Raw genomic sequence first — 21,331 nt, 5'->3', positions numbered from 1 at the left:
CCAGGCGACAGAGGGTTTCAGCTCATCCTGGTCTGGGCAGAGCACCCACATGTACAACATTTAGCAGTGCCTTGTCCAGGTCTCTCTCAACCACCTCTCCTCTGGGGTTCTTGATCACCATCACCGACTGGGCCTGGAAGGTGGTGATTAACCAGGCCTCTGCATCCATCATTTTGCTGTGACCTTGACTGTCAGCAAGTCCTGGACCTTGACTGTCAGCACGCAGGGATGCCCAGCCTAAGGCGTTGTTGCTCTTGGCACACTTCATCTTCACCTTGAAGAATCAATGGAGCACTGGGTCGCTGTCCCTGAAGTCCTTCCACTGCTGGTCCCACTTGGAGTCCATGTACAGCGATCCCCAGCGCCTCCTCCTCGGCCTCAAACAAATTTCTCTTCCTTGAATTTCTCTCCAGCCGCAGGTAGGCCCGGTATGCCCCGGGATGCTCTGGTCCATCTCCTTCTAGACGACTCCACGCCCTGGCAGGGGGCTTGGAAGGCAGCGGTCCAGTCGAGCTTCTCCCCGGTTTTGGACAAGTCGGCCGACGGCTCGGTGGTCTTGGCTGCTTCTTCCACACCCTCCTTGATTTTCCGGCCAAGATCACTTTGAATGACTTTGTCAAGGCTCGTCTTCCTGGAGCCCGTGATCGCCTCCAGTTTCTTTCCTGATCGCCTCTCTTGTTTTTAGGGTTTCCGATTCGATGGTTCTGTATCTCCTCCTGGCTTCCTGGCCTCGTCTCAGAACTTTTTTTTTTTTTTAATACTTTCTTTCATTTCTTTGTTTTCGGCTAATTCCTGTTTGATATTACCGAGCCAGCTGGAGAGAAAGCCTTTTCTGTTTCCCGAGGCACAGAACGTGGGCAGGGTCCACTCTCGGCTCGGCTGGTAGCGGCACCAGGTTGTGGCTGGACCGGAGGTGGACTCTGCTGCAGACCATCTCCGCGGGCAGGGTACCAGCCTGCCCGCAGCAGCACCGCCATCCTGCTGCAGGATCCCGCGTGGGGAAAAGCTTTGATTGTGTTTTTAGAGCATTTACTTTTTAGAATTAACTGAACTTTATTCATTCCAGACCTCTTCTCTTTCTTGCCTGGCGAAATCCTATGCCTTTAAGGGTCTATCTCTCTATGAAGTCTTCCCTGACTTTGGGAAGGGTGGATCTCTCCATTCTGAGAATTCCACAGCACTGTTCTCCATATCTTTATGACAAAATTACTTCCCTTACTATATTGTGATTTGCCTTTTTTTTTTTTTTTAATGTCTCTCACCAGTTACTTAGAGATGCCTTGCTGAGGACAGGAATTGGGTATATTATTCCTGGGTCCCTCCTAGTGCCCAGCAGGGTACATGGGACACAGGAATTATAACACGTATGTCAATCATATGGATGAGAGGCATCAAAAGGCATCATCATTTCTCCACTCATTCTTGGGTTGCGCATGTGTGTTTCTGTATTGTGGGGGTATGGAATATGGTTATGTCCATGTAGCCATCAGATATGAAGGGTGTGTCCATAATGGTCCATAGAGAATCTGTGAAATTAGTTCTTGGGCTGAAATATACAAAAGACTTGAGAACTTCTTATGCAGGTGATCACACCCTGAAAAGGAAGTGTGAGAGCCTTATTTGCCAAATAAGGCTACCCATACCTTGTAGTTATAACCCCATGTTTATCCCCACACCATTGCTTTTGTATTTAAAATCAGAACTTTTTAAAAGATTTTCTTTCTTCTTTTTTTTTTTAATGTGCATTAAGGGCACATAATACACGATTGTATACTTAAACTGACAGTTGTGATATTTTTAGTAGAAAATAAAGGAAATGGTCAAATTTTTTTGTAGGGAGTTTTAAGCCCACATGATAAATCAACATTTTAAACAAATTTCTTCATCTGACTTCTTGTTTTCTGATTTCATCTCATTGTGTGTGTGTGAGAGAGAGACAGAGGGAGAGAACAAGAAAGATGAGCATTGTAAACCTTGTTGAAAAACAACAACCAAAAAAGGAGTGGCAGATTCTAACTGAGTTATTATAGAATTGCATTACTACATCTTTCCCCCTATTATAGGCCGTGCTATTTTGTCATTTTTCAACTCCCTGAAAATATCCTTTTTTCCCCCACAAGTCAAAAATGTCTTCTTTAGGGCATACAGGATAAGTTGTAATAACACATTTGATAGCTCTAAGTAATTCTTTGCTACCAATATACACAGTGAATGTTATTAATGGGAGAGTCTTTTCATGGGCCCTGAAAATAGCCAATAACTCAACCTGTCAGCATTTTGATAACTACAGCCTTCAATTTAACATGAAGAAATATCAGATGCAGTTTAGTAGTCTCAAAAGCAATGAATACAGATGATGAAGTCTCTTCTTTCAGGCAAAGAGACTGCAAATTATACATAGACACTTATTGCTAATAATGTCATTTCAATTTACTTCTCAGTTGCCTGATATTAGAAGCATTTATTCAGGAATTGGATGAGAATTTAATCATCATTTCAGAGCTCCAGACCCATCTCAGGGACCAATGGAATATCTTATCAGCAACTGAGCAGTAATGCTTCCTATCCCCTTCCTGCATTTACTTATCTCCTTTCTCTTCTTACTTTCCAAGTTTTATTTCTTTCTTTAAAGATTTTTTAATTGTAATATAGCTGATTTAAAATGATGTGTTAATTTCATATGTATAGCAAAGTGAATCAGTTATACATATACATATATCCTGCCCTCCCTTTTAGATTCTTTTCCCATATAGGTTATTACAGAATATTATATAGAGTTCCCTCTGCTATACAGTAGGTCCTTATTAGTTACCTAGAGCTCTGACAAACCTATACATTGTATTTAAAAGCAGAGACATCACTTTGCCAACAAAGGTCCATATCGTCAAAGCTATGGTTTGTCCAGTAGTCATGTACAGTTGTGAGAGTTGGACCTAAAAAAAAGACTGAGCACTGAAGAATTGATGCTTTCAAATTGTGGTGCTGGAGAAGACTCTTGAGTGTCACTTGGATAGCTAGGAGATCAAATCAGTCAATCCTAAAGGAAATCAACCTTGAATATTCATTAGAAGGACTGATGCTGAAGCTCTAATACTTTGGCCACCTGATTCAAAGAGCTGACTCGTTGGGAAAAGACTCTAACGCTGGGAAAGACTGAGGGCAAGAGGAGAAGAGAGCAACAGAAGATGAATGTTGGATGCTGGTTGGATGACATCACCAACTCAATGGACATGAGTCTGAGTGAACTCCAAGAGACAGTGAAGGACAGGGAAGCCTGGCATGCTGCAGTCCATAGGGCCATAAAGAGTATCTTGAGTTACAGATAGACAGCCTGCTTCAATTTCATATTCTTGTATTTGGCTTACCACCTCCCAGCGTCTTACAATTCAGAGTTTATACACACACACACACACACACATTTTTATATTTTTATATTCTCTTGAAAAATCTGAAAGTCTGGGTCAGTATTACCATAGGACTACAACCCCTTGGGTCTGAATAGTGACCCTTAAATGGCCTTGAGCTCTCCAATTCAATCTCTCCAGTTTGCCAGTCCTTGGGGAGTGAATGATTGGTCCCATCACAACCATGGCTGCCCCCAGCCCCTGCCACTACCCCGCATCCTGGCCATTTCTACACATCACCACCTCCCAAGTCCAACTTGTTTTCAGTTCATTTTCTGGCTTGTATGTCTCCTTCCCAATCTTCTTGATTTTACAAACAGCCTTTGAAGTCTCATTTCATACCAGAATTGTCTCTTGACTTTGGATGAAATGTAATGATTCCTCTACCGTTACTCCGGGCTTGGTTCAGTGGTAAAGAATCCACCTGCCAATGAAGGAGCCACAGGAGATGTCGGTTAGCAGGTTCGAATCCTGGATCGGGAAGATCCCCTGGAATAAGCAATGGCAACCCACTCCAGTATTCTTGCTGGGCTCCCATAATACCATGGACAGAGGAGACTGACAGGCCTCAGTTCATGGGGTCGCAAAGAGTCAGGCGTGATTGAGCATGATGACAAAGACCATTACTCTGCTTTTTCTGCCTTCACCAAGCAAAGAGGATTTTTTATTAAAAAAAAAAAACAAAACACTTCCATGCGCCTTGATTTTATGAATATTTTATGAATGTACTGTATTCATTGCCCTGTTCTTGTACAAGCCCCTTTTAGACAGCCTGTTCTTGAAGGGCAGTGCTCAGGAATCATACCCATTTAGCTTTCTTTGCATCTCACTTAGTAAAGAATCACAGACAGCTTTCTAAATGTCCTTTCATAGCTTTAAGAATGGGAACATTCACAGTGAACTGATTGATACATGCTTGTGAGTGGCAGCATATGAAACAATCAATCTTAGAGCAGGAGCCCTCATTAAAGAGTAAGTCATGGTGTTAATAAGAGTGCTTTCAAATTTCTAGCAGTCACCATGGCTTAGCATATTACGTCTGCATCAGAGCTTATGCAGAAATTGTGCCAAGACACACTCTCAAAAATCCACAATCATTGTGTCTTCCTTTAAGTGTCTTCTAAGTTATGAATATATAATGCATAAACAAGTTCTAGCTATTTTGTGCATTAAAAGTAATGAAACAATATTTCAATTGCCTTATCCTCGAAAACAGAAACAACCACTAGCTTTTATTTCTAAATGTTTAATTCATCACCACAGCCACCATCATCTGGACTACAGATGGCAGACATACTTTCTGGAACTCTATTTCCAAGTAAACAGCATTTCCTTCAACAGTTCTATAAAGAGAATACACAGTGTTTATATTCCTCTCAGCTCTTCTCTGCATTTTGCCCAAGATTATAAGCATATTTGGGATGAGAACAATCTCACTAAAGAACAAGTGTATTCTGTCAAATTGGGTTACAGCAAAAAACTAAACTCAGAGGAGAGGGAAAATCCTTATAAAGAGATTCTTTATAAGGTCGGGTTGGGGTTTTTTGTTTAATTTGCATATCGCTTACTCAGTCTGTTGTGAGGCCACAGTTATCATTTCGAGTCCTATTTTCTTTGTTCATAAATTCCTGACCAGACATAATTCACTTAATTAACAGCTCTCTGAGTCGATCGAGTTTGCTGCCTTAGGGGACAGACACCAGAGGGCCAGAAACTCCTGAGTGAGCTGGCGAGGCTCCAGAGATACATAATCACACACTTGGGCTGTTTCTGAAGAAACAGAAGAGACCCAAATGCAAATGACTGAGGCCGTGTGGACAGGAGGTGAGTCTCCCTCTGTCTTCCATGTTGCGAAAGCTGGCTTTCTGTATACGTGTGAACCCCAGTGATACACACAGACACAATGAGCTCAAAAATCAGGCAGATGTCAGTAAAGCCAGCTCACTGGAATTTCTGGAACCAATAATTTCAACCACTTGACACGAGTGTTTGGTCACTGGAAGTATGAACATACAATAAAAAATAAAAAATAATAGATAAAATGAAGTGAATGGAAACAATCACATTAATGAGTTCACTGTGCTTTCAGGGACTTACACCTGTTATAGTATAAATACTAAGTTTTTATTTCTGAGGTTTGCTGCTAACAGTGTTGATTTCTGGCTGCAAGATAACTGGGGCAAAGGTTGCTGGGGATCCTATTGAATGATCTGGCTGTGTGCTTTTAGAAGACAGTGGATATTAAAGTGGGACAGGTGCCTTGGCGCCTGAAATGATTATGACTGCTAATTACTGATTTTTTTGTAGAAAAAAATATATATGAAATTTTATTACCAGTACCATTTGCATAAAAAGTAAATATAACAAAAACATATTTACTTATCTATAACCCACTTGATTTCAAACAATATTCTATACACAAAGTTATTATATCAATTATTATAATAGTTCAGTTTAAAGTAAACTTGAACAATCTAATGTTTAACTTTAATAATTACTAATATTTAGTTGCACTTAACTGTAGCATATCTAAATGCTTCTTTGGAAGTGGTAATAGATCAGAGGTCTTCTGATTCTTTTTTATTGTTAATTTATTTTGTTTTCAGTTGGAGGATAATTGCTTTACAATATTGTGTTGGTTTCTGCCAGACATCAACATGAATCAGCCATAGGTATGTATGTGTTCCCTGCCTCTTGAAGCTCCCTCCCACCTCCCACTCCAGCCCACCCCTTTGATCAGCATTTTATGTCCTTCTCTGTATTTCTTTACTCCTAGGTTGATCTGATACTTGACCAATAAGGAGTAACCAGAGGGAAAATTAATACTTTTTACAGGTAGATAGCACTATATCACCTGTGGGAAACGGTTGAATGTTGCTGTATGGTACCTTTTCTTGTGTTCCCTCCCATAAAGCGTCCTGCTTAGAAAGGTCAAGCTCCACTTCTGAGTCAGAGAATCTTACAAACCAACTTATTTAAGCACCTGCTCTAGGAAAAACAAAATGCTGAGCAGTGAAAGCAACCTACCAAACTTTGAGGAGTAAAAGGAAAAAAGTGAAAGTGAAAGCAAAATCACTCGGTTGTGTCCGACTCTTTGTGACCTCATGGACTGTAGTCCACGGAATTTTCCAGGCCAGAATATGGGAGTGGGTAGCCTTGCCCTTCTCCAAGGGATCTTCCCAACCCAGAGATCAAACCTAGGTCTCCTGCATTGCAGGCAAATTCTTTACCAGCTGAACCACAAGGGAAGTGAAGGAAAAAAGAGTGTAGGAATACAGATTATACACTGTGATTTTGCAAAGAACTAACTGTGGCTGAGTAGTCCTGGCCTTGGAGCAGGGCTAGAAGCACAGTCCTTTTTTTGGCCCACTTGTTTTTATTTTTGAAAATTGATTCAAGAACAATAAAACTGCAATAGGCAGCTGGGTCCACCTGCCATGTGACACTGACCCCCCTCATCAGCGCTTCTGATTTCCAGAGGCTACAGTCCAAGGCAGCCTCAGCAAGTACACAGATTAATATATTTGCCCAAAACAGAAGAGTTTTTGAGCTGGCAGTTGTTGATAAAGACGTGTCATCCCTGGTTTTGTTCTTTCCATAAGGTCTTTGAGTAGAGGCGGTGAAATTCTTGTCACTTCTATATAGGTTGTTGTTTTGGTATGAATGAAGACATGGGTGAGGGTGGTGATCATTCCTAAATTACTGAAACAAAGGAAGGTGTAGTCTATTATTCCAAGGGCCCTGGGAATTGAATGTCTTCAGAAACATTCGAGAAAGAAGGAAGCTAAATGTTAAAAGGCCTTAGTGTTGATTAAAAAGTGAGATCAGAAATAAACAAAAAATAAATTAAATGGATTCAGTATTTTACAATTTGGAGATTATACACAGTGACACACAAACTTTTATGTTTTTGTATTCTCTTGAAATATCAGAAAGTCTGGGCCAGTGTTAGCACGGGGCCACAATCCCTTGGGTCTGATTACTGATCCTTAGATGGCCTTGAGCTTTTCAGTTCAAGACAGTCTCACCAGTCCCTAGGGAGTGAGCGACTGGTCTCATTACAACTATACCCCCTTCTCTCCCCATGTATCCTTCCTGCCTGGACAAAAAGACATTTGGGTCCCTGTCATAGAATTCCTCATGAGGACTTGGTCGCTTCAGTCATGTCTGACTCTTTGGGACCCCAAAGCTATATATAGCCTGCCAGCTTCCTCTATCCATGGAATTATCCCAGCAAAAATACTGGAGTAGGTTACCAATTCCTATTCCACGGGATTAAACCCGCATCTCCTGCATTGGCAGGCAAATTCTTTACCACTGAGCCACCATAGAAGTCCCATAGAATTCCTCATAGAAATTGTTGCAGATCCTCTACTAAAACTGTATGACTGTGAACAAATCATGTATCCTCTCTGTCCTCTATTTCCTCATCTCTGAAACAGGGATGATAATACCTGTAATAGTACACCTGTCTCATAGTGTTGAAGTGTAGATCATACAGCCTGCAAAAGAGCTTCTCATGCGTTAGTTACTGTTGTTCATTTATTATTAAATAATTTTGTAATTATATGATTAATTGTTAATGATTGATCTAAAACCATTAAATCATGAGTTAAATAAGTTTCTAATTCTGAGTTTTTTCTTCATTGTATACATAATGTCCTCAGCAACACATCAAGAGTGATCAAAGAACTGTAATTTACAGATGTAATTTGCTGATGGGGTCAGAAGCAGGTTTACTATAAAATTGACAAAATGTCAGAGGTCCTCATTTTTAATGGACCATTTCCAAGGCCTGGGAGAGAACCTAGAAAAGAGTTCACCTAGTCATGTGCTTTTCTAAAATATGTCAAAGTAAGATAGTTTCACTGGTTAAGACAATTGTCTCTTTCTACTCATTTTTCCTTTGTCATACTTGCCCTGTGAAATCAGGGATTTTAGAATGGCCTGGCTTTTGGGAGATACAGATAAAGGAAGCTGAGCAAAGGAAGCATATAGTTTTGGTTTAATGGAATATATTTATGTAGCTGATGGTCTCCTCTCGCATTGTTATTTATTGCTAGGCGTCCAGGTATAAAGATGACTTCCAGGAAAACCACCGTTGTCCACCAGGCTGACTCACCCAATGGTAATATGAAGTGTAGGGTCAGAGATGAGGCTGCAACATGAAAGTGCCCTAACCGCTCAGCCCTAGATATGGGGGTCATGTGGGAGAAACGATGTATGGACCGAAGCTAGTCTGCAGAAATCTCTTTTAGTTATCAGACCCACAAAGCAAAATTGTTAGTGGATGATTTGGCTCGCTACAATACCTACCCAAATGGGAGTTTTGTCAGGGACAGATAAAATAATTCAGAATATACAATTTTAAATACTCTATACGTTTCTTTTTTTGTGGGAATCATGCAAATATGAGTTTATAAGAATCCTTGTGTTTATAGAGCAAAACTGTGGCAGTAGCATGTGCATCTGAAATGTCTGTGCGGCATTCTGTGCTTTCTGCAATGCATTAACTTGTTACTCAACAAGCTTTACTGTTGTTGTTACTCAACATCTTTCCTGACAGTAGTTCCAGAAGAAACAACCTATAATGTTGACATTGGCATAGTGAGTCTGCACACAAAATTGTCTAAAAGCAGTAAGATAACCCGAAGAATAGAGGGTCCCAGGGATAAAAATTCCTACACATATCCATCAGCAAGTTAATGTATGTAAAATAGAAATTGTTTGATAGATAACCAGTAAGGACCTACTGTTCCTTACTGTACAGGGAACTATAATAAATATTTTGTAATAACCTAAAGGAAAAGAAGCTGAAAAAGAGTAGATTATATATGTATAACTGAACCACCTTGCTTTACACCTGAAGCTAACCTGACACTGCAAATTAACCATACCTCAATTTTTTTAAGTTGTTTGATTACCAATTTACATAGTTTTATACAAGGTAGGAGCAATTAAAATGTATTTGAATTGCACTTTTGCAAACCTTAAATTCAGATTGTGTACATTGTTATGAATTATGGGCTATGCCAAAATTTAAATAAAATGAAATTAAGTATCCTACTGCAAGCCAAAAACCTATTCTTAAAGAAAGAAGACTGCAGGAGCCTCAGAATGGCCAAATTCTCCCACTGGGTCTCAAGGAAATGGAAATCTCTCGGAAGGAACATTGAGAAAATGATAGATATATTTACTAGAATGAGAATGCTTTCAGATGGAAAAGAAGTGAAAAAAAAAGGAAAGTTAAGAAGAGAGAAATTGTGTGTATATCAATCCTTCTTTCCCAGTTCGTCCCACCCTCCCCTTCCCATCTATGTCCACAGTCCATTCTCTACATCTGCATCTCTATTCCTGCCCTGCAAATAGGTTCATCTGTACCATTTTTTCTAGATTCTACATTTATGTGTTAATATATGATATTTGCTTTTCTCTTTCTGACTTACTTCACTCCGTATGACAGACTCTAGGTCCATCCTCATCTCCATCTTATGACCCAGTTTTGTTGAGTTTTGTTTTTATGGCTGAGTAATATTCCATCATATATATGAACCACATCTTCTTTATCCATTCATCTGTTGATGGATATATAGGTTGCTTCCATGTCCTGGGGTATATATGTATACATATAGCTGATTCACTTCATTGTATAGCTGAAATTAACAGAACATTGTAAAGCAATTACACGCAATGAAACATAATTTTTTTAATAAATGTTTTTAAAAGAAGAGAGAAATTATAAGTCCACCAGAGCATTCCAGATAGTCAGCAACCACTTATCTTGAGGAAGAAGTTGATTTTGTTAGGATCTTTGTCTTCTTTCCTCATGTTGTTATGGAAGGCAATAAAATGTTCAACATTGTTAATGACAGCAGTTTTTCAGAATTGTGATCCTAATAATATGTAGAGAGAAATGTACAGAATGCAAAATAAACAGAAAGTCTCAGACAGATATTTTAAGAAGGAAAAAAACGTAACTGGTTAAATTATTTTGAGATCCAGACTAGACTAGCCCAACACTAAAATTGCGTGAATCGTTTTAAACTGTTTTCAGTGAGACAGACACAAGACACAGACAAGTGCTCAGTCTGAATGACCATATTGAGAATTCTCAAGTCCTGGGGGATGACACAGAATACAAGGAGACTGTGTTTGTTTGTTTTATATGCAAGTCAAGCCAAACAAAACACACTGGATCAGGATCTTAAAGACCAAAGACAACTCAGTATTATTCCTGGAGTGCTAAAAAGTAGTGACAGTTGTCAAATTTTAAGTGAGAGTTTTTTCCTTCAGGGTCATAATGAAAAGTGAAATTCTTCAATAATACAAATTTAGTGGGAATCATGTAGTTATTGAATCTAATCCATTGTTGTGTCAGGACTTGGAAAAAATGTCCAAGTGAAAGAAACAAATGTCTTACTTATCCAAACATTAAAAAAAAATGGAAATAATGGGAGAATCCATACCAAATGAAGTGGCCAACCAAACACCACCTACCACTCCGTTTAGATTCTACCCTGGTCACTTGGTAATAACAATGCACACTTGTTACAAAAGGAAATCCTATGAGCAGTTTTAAGCTATTCTTTTTTTTTCCTTTGGCCTAATGAAAATCATCTATTTGTGAGTTTCTTCAACCGATAAAATATGTTCTGGACAATTGCAACCTGTCATTGAAAACCATTTGCCATCAGTTATGTGGCAACATAGCAGTTACGAGAGATGAGAACCAAGGTCTGTGTGAATGTGTAGCACGTGTTGCTCCATCTCATCATCTCATCAGACAGAAAGTGGCTTCTTAGGACCAGAAGTTATTAATTACTTTGGTATTTTATAATAGTTTTGTTTTCTTTTCAGATTCATCTGATTGATGGAACAAATGAAACACATATGCTATCCTGGATTACTTTTGAAGAGTAAGTTTAACAAGATGGTCCATCTCTAATAGCACTGGGGCTAGGAATATAGATGAGGCAAGATTGGCCTGTTTATGTTTGGGGCTGGAGAATGGGTTCGCTATACTGTCTATTTATTTTTATATATTTAAGAATAAAAAAAGTTAACGTCTTTTGGTTTGGTGGTAAAAGGAAAAAGCTGATTTTCTGTTCATTCAAGTTATGTACAGACTCAGATTTATTCATTAACTCACTTCCTCTAGCAGAAGCTACATCAAAATTTGGGGGGGAAACTTCCTTATGTCCTTTCTCCCTTTTCTATAGATTTCATGCTCAAAAGCTGATGGGCTGTAAGAAAAGCAATAAAGATGAACAACAAAATAAATAGACATATATAGGGGCACTGAGAAGCAAATTGTAGCAAAAAATTTTCAGAGCATGATAGAAGCAATAATTCATTACAAGATAAACTTCTAATAGAAGAAATAAACAGGGTATTTGATTGTTTGCTGTTTTAGTCAATTAATGGAAAAGAATTAATTATATGAAAAATGAAGAAATATTTATAAGACTTGTTTATTGGACGTGAAATACTAATATCAACGAAGGAAATCTGAAATTCATGGCACATTTTCATCACTACAGAAAGCTTCCTTGTCCCAATTCTCAGTCAACCTCCCCAGCTCCATTCCCACAATAGACAGCCAATCACTATTCTCATTTCTGACTTAGAGCTTGGTTTTGACTGTTACGGGGTTTAATATAAAAATAGCGTAATATACTGTTTACTCTTCTGTGAATGTCTTCTTTCAGCCAAGGTATTATTTGTGAGATTACTCTCTGTTTTATGCACATCACAAGAGGGATCTTGGTGAAAATATCCTCCCAATGACTCCGCCTTTCCTGTTACCTTATCCCTTTATAATGGAAAATTGCTACCCCTCCCATCATGTGACAAGGTCTATATACTACCCCATGAAGCAGGCTGCTTTTATGACTTGGCTGACCAGTAAAATGTGATGGAAGTGATATTCTTTGTCTTCTGAATCCAAGCCTTAATAGAGCTTATGGCTTCTACTTTATGTCTTGGAAGAAGCATGTGACCGTGCGTGCTGAATCATGTCTGACTCTTTATGACCCCATGTACTCTTGCCTGCCACGCTCCTCTGTCCATGGGATTCTGCAGGCAAGAATGCTGAAGTAGGTAGCGGTTTCCTTCTCCAGCAGCCATATAAGGAAGTTCAGGCTATCCTGCTGAAGAGACAGGCCACATTTAGAGAGAGAAGCCCTAGAGGATGGGAATAAAAGGATCTGGATAAAAGGCCACATGGAGGCAGGTGTCCAGCCCACTGCCAGCATCAAGCCACCAGGAGGTGAGTGAGGCTCTCTTGGTTCCATCCAGGCAACTGAATATAAATGCAAGAGTCAGCCCAGGCAGAAATGCCACTCTCTTAACCTATAGAAACAATACATCAGAGTTGTTTTAAGTCACTATATCTTGAAGTGGTTTGTTACACAGTCCCAGATAACTGATATACAGTAGTTTTTTCCTTTTCATTGGTCAGTAGAATTTCATTGAATGGGAATGCCACCATATAATTTGGCAATTTATTTCCTTAATTGTTTTTCCTCCCCTAGTTTCAACAATTATGGAACAGTTGCTATGAAAATCTTTGTACAGTTGTGTGTTTTTTTTTAAGTGGACCATTTTTAAAGTCTTCATTGAATTTGTTACAATATTGCCTCCAAATATTTTTGTTTTGGTTTTGTGGCCCCGAGGCATATGGGATCTAGTTCCCTGACCAGGGATCAAAAATGCATTCTCTGCATTGGAAGGTGAAGTCTTAACTACTGGACCTCCAGGGAAGCCCTTTTGTACAGGGTTGTTGTATTTTTCTTTTTACTGAATATATTTTCATTTCCCTAGGAGTTGAATTGATAAGTTATATTTTAAATATATGTTTAAAATACCAAATTGCTTCCCAAAGTACTTATCTTTATACATTTCCAGCAATAATGCATGAGAGTTACATTTGTAACCTTCCCCAATACTTAATATTGTCTGTTTATTCTAATTTTAGCTACTCCAGTTTGTGTAAATTATGCTTTTAATTTGCATTTCACTGATGTCTGGCATCTTTTCATGTGTGCATTGGCCACTTTGATAATTAAAATCATATAATTTATTTTGTAAAGTATGTTTTGATTTTTGCAATTTTTTATTAAAAAGAGTGCTCATTTTTCTATTAGTCAGTAATTCTTTATATATACTAGGTATGAGTCTTTTATGAGATATTTGTATAGCAAATATTTTCTTCCAGCTGTAGCTAGCTTTTCTTTTTATCATCTTAATGAAATCTTTTGATGCATGGAAATTTTGTATTTTGACGGACTATATTTTACAATTACTATTTTTCATCTATGTCACAAAGATCTTCTATGTTTTCCTCTAGAAGTTTTTGAGTTTTAAGTTTTTTGGGTGTGTCCTTGAAACCCTGTTCTTTTTTTAAAGAATTCTTTTCCATTATGGTTTATCACAGTACAATTTGATCTTGTTTATCCATCCTATATATGCCAGTTTGCATCTGATAATCCCAAACTCTCAATTCAACCTTCTCCCAGCCCACCCACCTGACCTTTTCTTTTCTGTTCTCTATGTCTGTGAATCTGTATCTGTTTTACAGATAGGTTCATTTGTGTCATATTTTAGATTCCACATAGAAGTGACATCATACGGTGTCTGTCTTAGAGATCTCTTTCTGATTTACTCCACTTGGTATGGTAATCTCTAGTTGCATCCATGTTGCTGCAAAATGTCATTATTTCATTCTTCTTTATGGCTGAGTAGTTGAGTTTTAACTTTTAGCTATGTGTATCATTTATATAGAAAAATATACCTGAATGTACATGTACAGTCATCTGCTTTTCTGATTGAATCCTGACCAATACACAGCCCCAGCAGCCGAGAGGCTGACACTGCAGCTTAGACCTGGAGCAGAACTCTCGCCTTTTCTCAATTCTACCTATAATTTCTAACATTGTTGTTGTTGTTAATTGGGTGGTAGTAGTACACGAACTCTGTTGGCTCAGACGTCAAAAAATCTGCCTGCAATGTAAGAGACCCCAGCTCGATTCCTGGGTTGTTAAGATCCCCTGGAAAAGAGAATGGCTACCCACTCCAGCATTCTTGCTTGGAGAATCCCACGGACAGAGGAGCCTGGTGGGCTACAGTCCATGGGGTTACAAAGAGTCAGACACTACTAAGCAACTAACACACTTAATACACACACATGCTGTCCTTTTGGCTTCAGCCAGAGTGAGGTTCCCATGTGTCTTATGTTAGGTTATTCTGTTCTCAGTGGACTCCCAGCCCCTGACCTTTCTTCATGGGGTTAGAAATGGAAACACTGACTTCCTCTACAGTTTCTCTGGAGTGTAGGTAGCTATTTTAGTCCATTCAGGCTGCTTTAACAAAACACAATAGACTGGGTAGCTTATAAACAACTGAAATTTATTTCTCTTAGTTCTGGGGGCTGGAAGTCCTAGATTAGGGTATCATCATGACTGAAGGGGGCTTTCCTGGTAGCTCAGATGGTAAAGAATCTGCCTGCAACGCAGGAGACCCAGGTTAGATCCCTGAGTCGGGAAGATCCCCTGGAGATGGGAATGGCTACCCATTCCAGTATTCTTGCCTAGGAAATCCCATGGATGGAGGAGCCTGGTGGGCTATAGTCCATGGGGTGGCAAAGAGCTGGACATGACTGAGCAACTGTCGCTTTCGTGGTCAAGAGAGGGACTTCTGGGATGCAGACTCTCTTTGTTTTCTCCCATGGGGGGAGGGAGCAAGGAGTCTCTTTGGAGTCCCTTTTACAAGGCCACCGATCCCATTCTTGAGGGTAGAACTCTCATGACCTAATCACGACCTAATCATGTCCTGCTGCTGCTAAGTCGCGTTAGTTGTGTCCAACTCTGTGGACCCCATAGACGGCAGTCCACCAGGCTTCCCTGTCCCCAGGATTCTCCAGGAAAGAATACTGGAGTGTGTTGCCATTTCCTTCTCCAATGCGTGAAAGTGAAAAGTGAAAGGGAAGTTGCTCAGTCATGTCCAACTCTTCGCAACCCCATGGACTGCAGCCCACTGGGCTCCTCCGTCCATGGGATTTTCCAGACAAGAGTACTGGAGTGAGATGCCATTGCCTTCTCGAAATCATGTCCTAGGTGGGGTCCAAATCAGGCCCCACCCCCTGATACCATCCCCTAGGGGTCCTATGTATAAATTTGGAGGGACACACACTTTCAGACCATAGCAAGTGACCCTTTGCATACTAGAAGCTATCTGAGCAGCAATCAGATGTAACAAGCTCAAGGAATTGAGGGGATTAAATTATGAATTTTATGTGTTTTAACACCAAGCTTTGGGGAAATAAAAGAAACGAGATAATCCTTCTTTTCCCCATCTTAGTCACAAATCAACCCATCTTCACTATAGATAGGAACTTTTTATAGCATATTAGCCTTGGGGTTTAGTGTAATGGTTTAGTTTGATTAATGAATGGAATTAGTCTGGGAAAAAATATCAAGGTTGAAGGCATTATTTATTGCCAGATATCTTCTGTTTTATAAACAGAAATGCAAGTGAACTTCTTGTTCCCCAGACCTGGGGTGCTGGGGAATCATTCATCACAGCTGTCTTCCCTACAGCTATGAGTTCTCAACAAATGCTAGCATTCCAGGTCTGCATCGTCCAAAAGCTCATCCCTCAGATAAGAATACTGCTCACACTGATTATAAGCTCAACATATCTGCATGTAGCTCATCTCCTGGGAAAGAAATGTTTTCTAAATGTTTAGTACAATTTTCTTTATTGCTAGCCACTAGGCTTCTGTCTTAGCTGAACAAAGGACAGAAAAAGGAAGTTCGAAGATAAACCATTTTTCACTTTAAGAACAGCCTAGAAGCATTTACAAATGGGAGCAATTTAGACCATATCCCTTCCCATGATTTACAGCAAAAATCTGGAAGACCTGGGTTACTGCCTCCACATCTGCTCCCTGCTTCTTTTTTTATTTTTTTTTTTATTTTTTATTTCCCAGATGAAGGAATCAATAAACTCAAATGGAATTCAAACAGAATTAATATCATTGCCTGAATCACTCAATTCGCATAGCTTCCTGCGGATGTCAAGTTAAGTGGTAGCCTTTTGTCCTAGAAAAGAAGTTAATCAAACTGCCTTGCAGCTCCTCAGCAAACTGTGATTTGTTCCTAGAGCATGTCTTACACAGAAGTAAAAACAGTTTGCCAGTTACCAAGCTCCTAGCATTCAGCACAACTCTCCAGTAATCCCACATTTTAAAATATGTCTTTCCTTGAGCAATCTTTTAAACCATTTCTTCAGTCCTTCAAAAGTAACCATAACTTTACCCCTTTTCACTTTTCATAGGCTCAGCATGATCAATGACTCTTCAAACATAAAGGGGCATTGTTTATCATCTCAGCAGAGACCACCCGGCACTGTAGTGAATCTGTTAGTTCTTCTCCAGGTGTGCTGTGAGGTTAAAATGCCCAAGACTTAATGAAGCAAGTGGTATTATTGTATTAGTCCTTGAAGTCTGAACAGAGATATTTTCTTTCTAGGGTAATTCTAACAACTCATAATTAAATGTCAGAATACTAATAAAACAGCAGAAAATTATTTTAAAATAAAATGAAAAGAGAGAGGAAAAATTTGGATGTCAACCTTTAGCAGATAAGAAACTTAGGTCCATGTGGATGTTTGGAAAGGTTATAAAAGTGTTTTCAAGCAAAGCTGAACATCCAGCACATACACTGCCTCACTGAGCATTTGGCTTCTGCCTAGTTGAGATCTTAAGTACAACTACTCTCAGTTTCCCCGGGGAAATGACTTAGATTAGTTGCAGGCTGAGTATGAGTGAAACAGGCTGGGACGTGGAACCTGGAATCCTTTGCTGTAATGCTTGCACCTGGACGCACAAAATAGAAACCCTAAAGGACTAAAAACTGCATGCATGTGCAGTTGGGGCAAATTTTGGACAAGAAACAGGATGATCAACACCCCCCAACCCCTGCCCCCGCCACCCACTGCCATTTCTGAAGAGCCGGGAGCAAAAATCGAGGGGAAAAAAAAAAAAAGAGCCAGAAGTGTTCGAAGCAAAAGCCAGGGACTGCGCATGCGCCCTGCACTCAACACCGCTAAAGGGGAGTCAGACCACTTAAGCCACCCCTCTGCCCGACCCCTGGACACATCTTTACCCTCGCCTCATAAGAAGCAAGTTCTCCCCCTTCTCGGGGAGTGAGCAAGGGAGACTTGTTTATTCTCGCTCCCCCACTGTCATAACAGGGGCCCCAGTAAAGCCTTGCCTGAATTTCTTGTTTGGTCTGGAATCGATTTCTGTAGATCGGGGAAGGCCAAGAACGCTGGTGGGTCTTACAGGAAGGAATGGGGCTTGTTCATGAATCTGTGTTTTCTCTCCTTCGTGTGGCTCCATAGAAGTCAGGACATATGCTGATGTTTATCACCCAACCAACACATCCGCCAGGGTCAGCACAGACACTCCCAACTGGGAGACTCATTTATGTATGGTATGTGTGGCTACACAGTCATGGAGAAGGCTGGGTAAGAGGGTTACCTTTTCTGAAAGGGTTCGAAAATAAGTATCAGAGGCAAGAACAGCACAAACAACTGTTCCACCCTTGATCCCAGATCTCAGATAAAGGCTGAGACTGTGGAAGGGAGAGCAGGGTCAGGGAGCTTTCTGGTCTCTGGTCACAGCCTGAAGCTGTGGACCACTTCTTTCTTTCTTTCTTTCTTTCTTTCTTTGGCATCCACAAATTTATTAAAATTATGGCAAGTTTAAGTTAGACTTTGTTCCATTTTTTGCTTTTTCTAATTTTTAAAAAATTTTAACTGGAGGATAATTGCTTTACAATGTTGTGTTCGTTTCTGCCATAGAACAATATGAATTAGCCATAAGTATAAGGGGACAACAGAGGACAAGATGGTCGGAAGGCATCACCGACTCAATGGACATGAGTTTGAGCAAGTTCCGGGAGATGGGGAAGGACAGGGAAGCCTGGCATGTGGCAGTCCATGGGGTCACAAAGAGTCGGACACGACCGAGTAGCTGAACAACAACAATACATATATCCCCTCCCTCTTTTTTACTTTTATTAAAGTTGTCTATTATTAATTGGGGGATAATTGCTTTGCAGTATTGAGTGGGTTGCTACCGTACATTACCATGAATCAGCCATAGGTGTACATATATCCCCTCCCTCTTTTTTACTTTTATTAATATATTATTAACTGGGGGATAATTGCTTTGCAGTATTGAGTGGGTTGCTGCCGTACATCACCATGCATCAGCCATAGGTATACATATTTCCCCTCCCTCTTGAACCTCCCTCCCATCTCCTCATCCCACCCCTCTAGACCATCACAGAGCACCGACCTGAGCTCTCTGTGCTATATAGCAGCTTCCCACTAGCTATCTGTTTTGCGCATGGTGGTGTACATATTTCAGTGTTACTCTGTCAATTCATCCCACCCTCTTTCCCCTGCTGTGTCCACAACTCCATTCTCTACATCTGCATCTCTAGCCTGGCTGTGGGACCACTTCTGTGTTCTGTAGCTTCGTGATCTCATTTCATGTTGATGCTGGGTCCTATCAAGTAGCATCTTGATAGCCTCATATAATATCAGTCCTCAAAGGCTGAGTAGCCTTCACTTACCTTCTGCAACCCTTTAGAAGAGGTCTGCTGAGTCAGAATTTTCTCTGGGGTGTCCATCGGACTAAATCAGCCCTGAAGAGCAAAACAAATACAATACAGGGAGACCATAAAAGAGAACAAAAACGGAAAGCACGTATAGGAATGAAAGATAGCAGAGAAATACAAGTCAATGGCCCCAAATTGATGGGCTTTACAAGTCTCAGATGAGCTGTTTATAAATAGAGAAAACTAGCCCATGCTTATTTTTAAAAATTCAAAATGAACCCAAAGTGTCTTAAAATATATAGTTTAAGGGATTAATATTAAGGATCCATTACAAATCAATGGATTTATAATTAGTGTGAAAGCAAAGACATGAAGTATTCACTATGAATTTTATTGCTGCATAGGAGGCTCAACTCAGAGTTTCAAACATAAGCCAAAATATGTGCTATTTTGTTATTAAAAATAACATTGTTCATCCTATTTACATGATTCACATAACTACTAAAGGCCATTTGCTGCTGGGTGTGCTCTGGGGAGAGCTTCCCAGGTGATGCTAGTGGTAAAGAACCCGCCTGCCAGTGCAGGAGACATAAGAGACATGGGTTCAATCCCTGGGCCAGGAAGATCCCCTGGAGAAGGGAATGGCAACCCACTCCAGTATTCTTGCCTGGAAAATCCCATGGACAGAGGAGCCTGGTGGGCTACAGTCCATGAGGCCCCAAAGAGTCGGACATGACTGAAGCAGCTTAGCACTCATGCACATGCTCTGGGTATTGAGCATAGATTCATGCCATCTGAGTCTAACCTATTTTCTCTAGAGAGATCAGCTTATTTTTTATTCCTTTCAATTTATACCATAATGTATTATTTAGGCTATAAAGGCTTTCTACTTTGCTAGTTATTGCCAGCATTCACCTGTCACCTGAAAGTTCAACGGCCTTCTGCTAAAGGGAAGGTATACCAGGAAGGCAGGCTCATTTTGACATCCAGCATTGGAAAGATATATTTTCTGCATGAAAATCAAATCACACTTCCAAACCCATAAGAGTTTTTGTACAATTTGTACAGTCTTGTCCATGCTGTCATTCATTATTAGAAGAATGGAGACCTGACCATATAACTTGTTGCATTTCACTCAGATTTTGGAACGCTTAAAGAAATGTTAATTTTTTGAGATGTTAAGTGAAAAAAATGTAGCTTTTTAATATAAAAACATATGTGAGCACTTTTTAGGCTTGAATGATAAAAACAGTGTGAAAGTATAGAAATCATAATTAATGATAGTTTTTCATTATATAAGGTAATAAATATTCTTATTATAGAAAATGTAGAAAATATAGAACAGTATAAAGAATACAAAAATTACCTATAATATCATAGCTGAAGTTTACAACTTCAAATATTGTAGTACTGTCTTCTCATTATATTTGTAGCATTAGATAATCTTTTTAAATTGTGATCATAGTATTTGTACAACTTGGTAGATTCATTGTAGATCCACATCATTACATATTAAGTATTCTTCTAAAACTTGACTATGAATAGTTAGATAATAATCTATCATGTGTTTGTACTATTATCAGCAATCTCCTAATAATATTCCAAGGAAGAAATGGAAAATATAAACTTTTCTATATCTCATTCTGAGAAAATGTTTCACATAATTATGTGAGGTAGGAGTGAAGTGATATATTAATATTCGGTATATGTTTAGTTGGGCTTCCCTGGTAGTTAAGACAATAAAGAATCCACTTGCAAAGCAGGAGACCCAGATTCAATCCCTGGGTCAGGAAGATCCTCTGGAGATGGGAATGGCTACCCACTCTAGTATTCTTGCCTGGAAAATTCCATAGACAGAGGAGCCTGGCAGGCTACAGTCCCTGGGGTGCAAAGAATCGGACACAACTGAGCGACTAACACAGACTCACAGACACACACACATGTTTAGCTGTAATTCTTAATAATATTAGTATTATCTCTGTGCAATTTACTTGAACATATTGCACTAACATTTATATGATCTTCCAGGATTTGCTCCAAGTGCTTTCCACAACATGTAAATTTTATTGTACAGTTGCTATGTATTTTTTCATTTATATATATATTTTACACACATATATGTTTTATATGTTGCATAGGTAATATATGTTACATGTATACATATATATATATATATATTTCTTCAGTTCAGTTCAGTTCAGTCACTCAGTCGTGTCTGACTTTTTGCGATCCCATGAACCGAAGCACACCAGGCCTCCCTGTCCATCACTAACTCCTGGAGTTTACTCAGACTGCCCA

General features: G+C 39.6%; 1 pseudogene; it reads right to left on the bottom strand.

The window, feature by feature from the left end:
• Nucleotides 1–22: 22 nt before the first annotated feature.
• On the bottom strand, nucleotides 23–19,105 carry LOC110140779 (mitochondrial import inner membrane translocase subunit TIM44 pseudogene; annotated as a pseudogene).
• Between the last annotated feature and the right edge of the window lie 2,226 nt (nucleotides 19,106–21,331).

Source organism: Odocoileus virginianus, chromosome 19 (genome assembly GCF_023699985.2).
Source record: "Odocoileus virginianus isolate 20LAN1187 ecotype Illinois chromosome 19, Ovbor_1.2, whole genome shotgun sequence".
NCBI lineage: Eukaryota > Metazoa > Chordata > Mammalia > Artiodactyla > Cervidae > Odocoileus > Odocoileus virginianus.
This window is presented reverse-complemented; position numbering and strand designations above follow the sequence as displayed.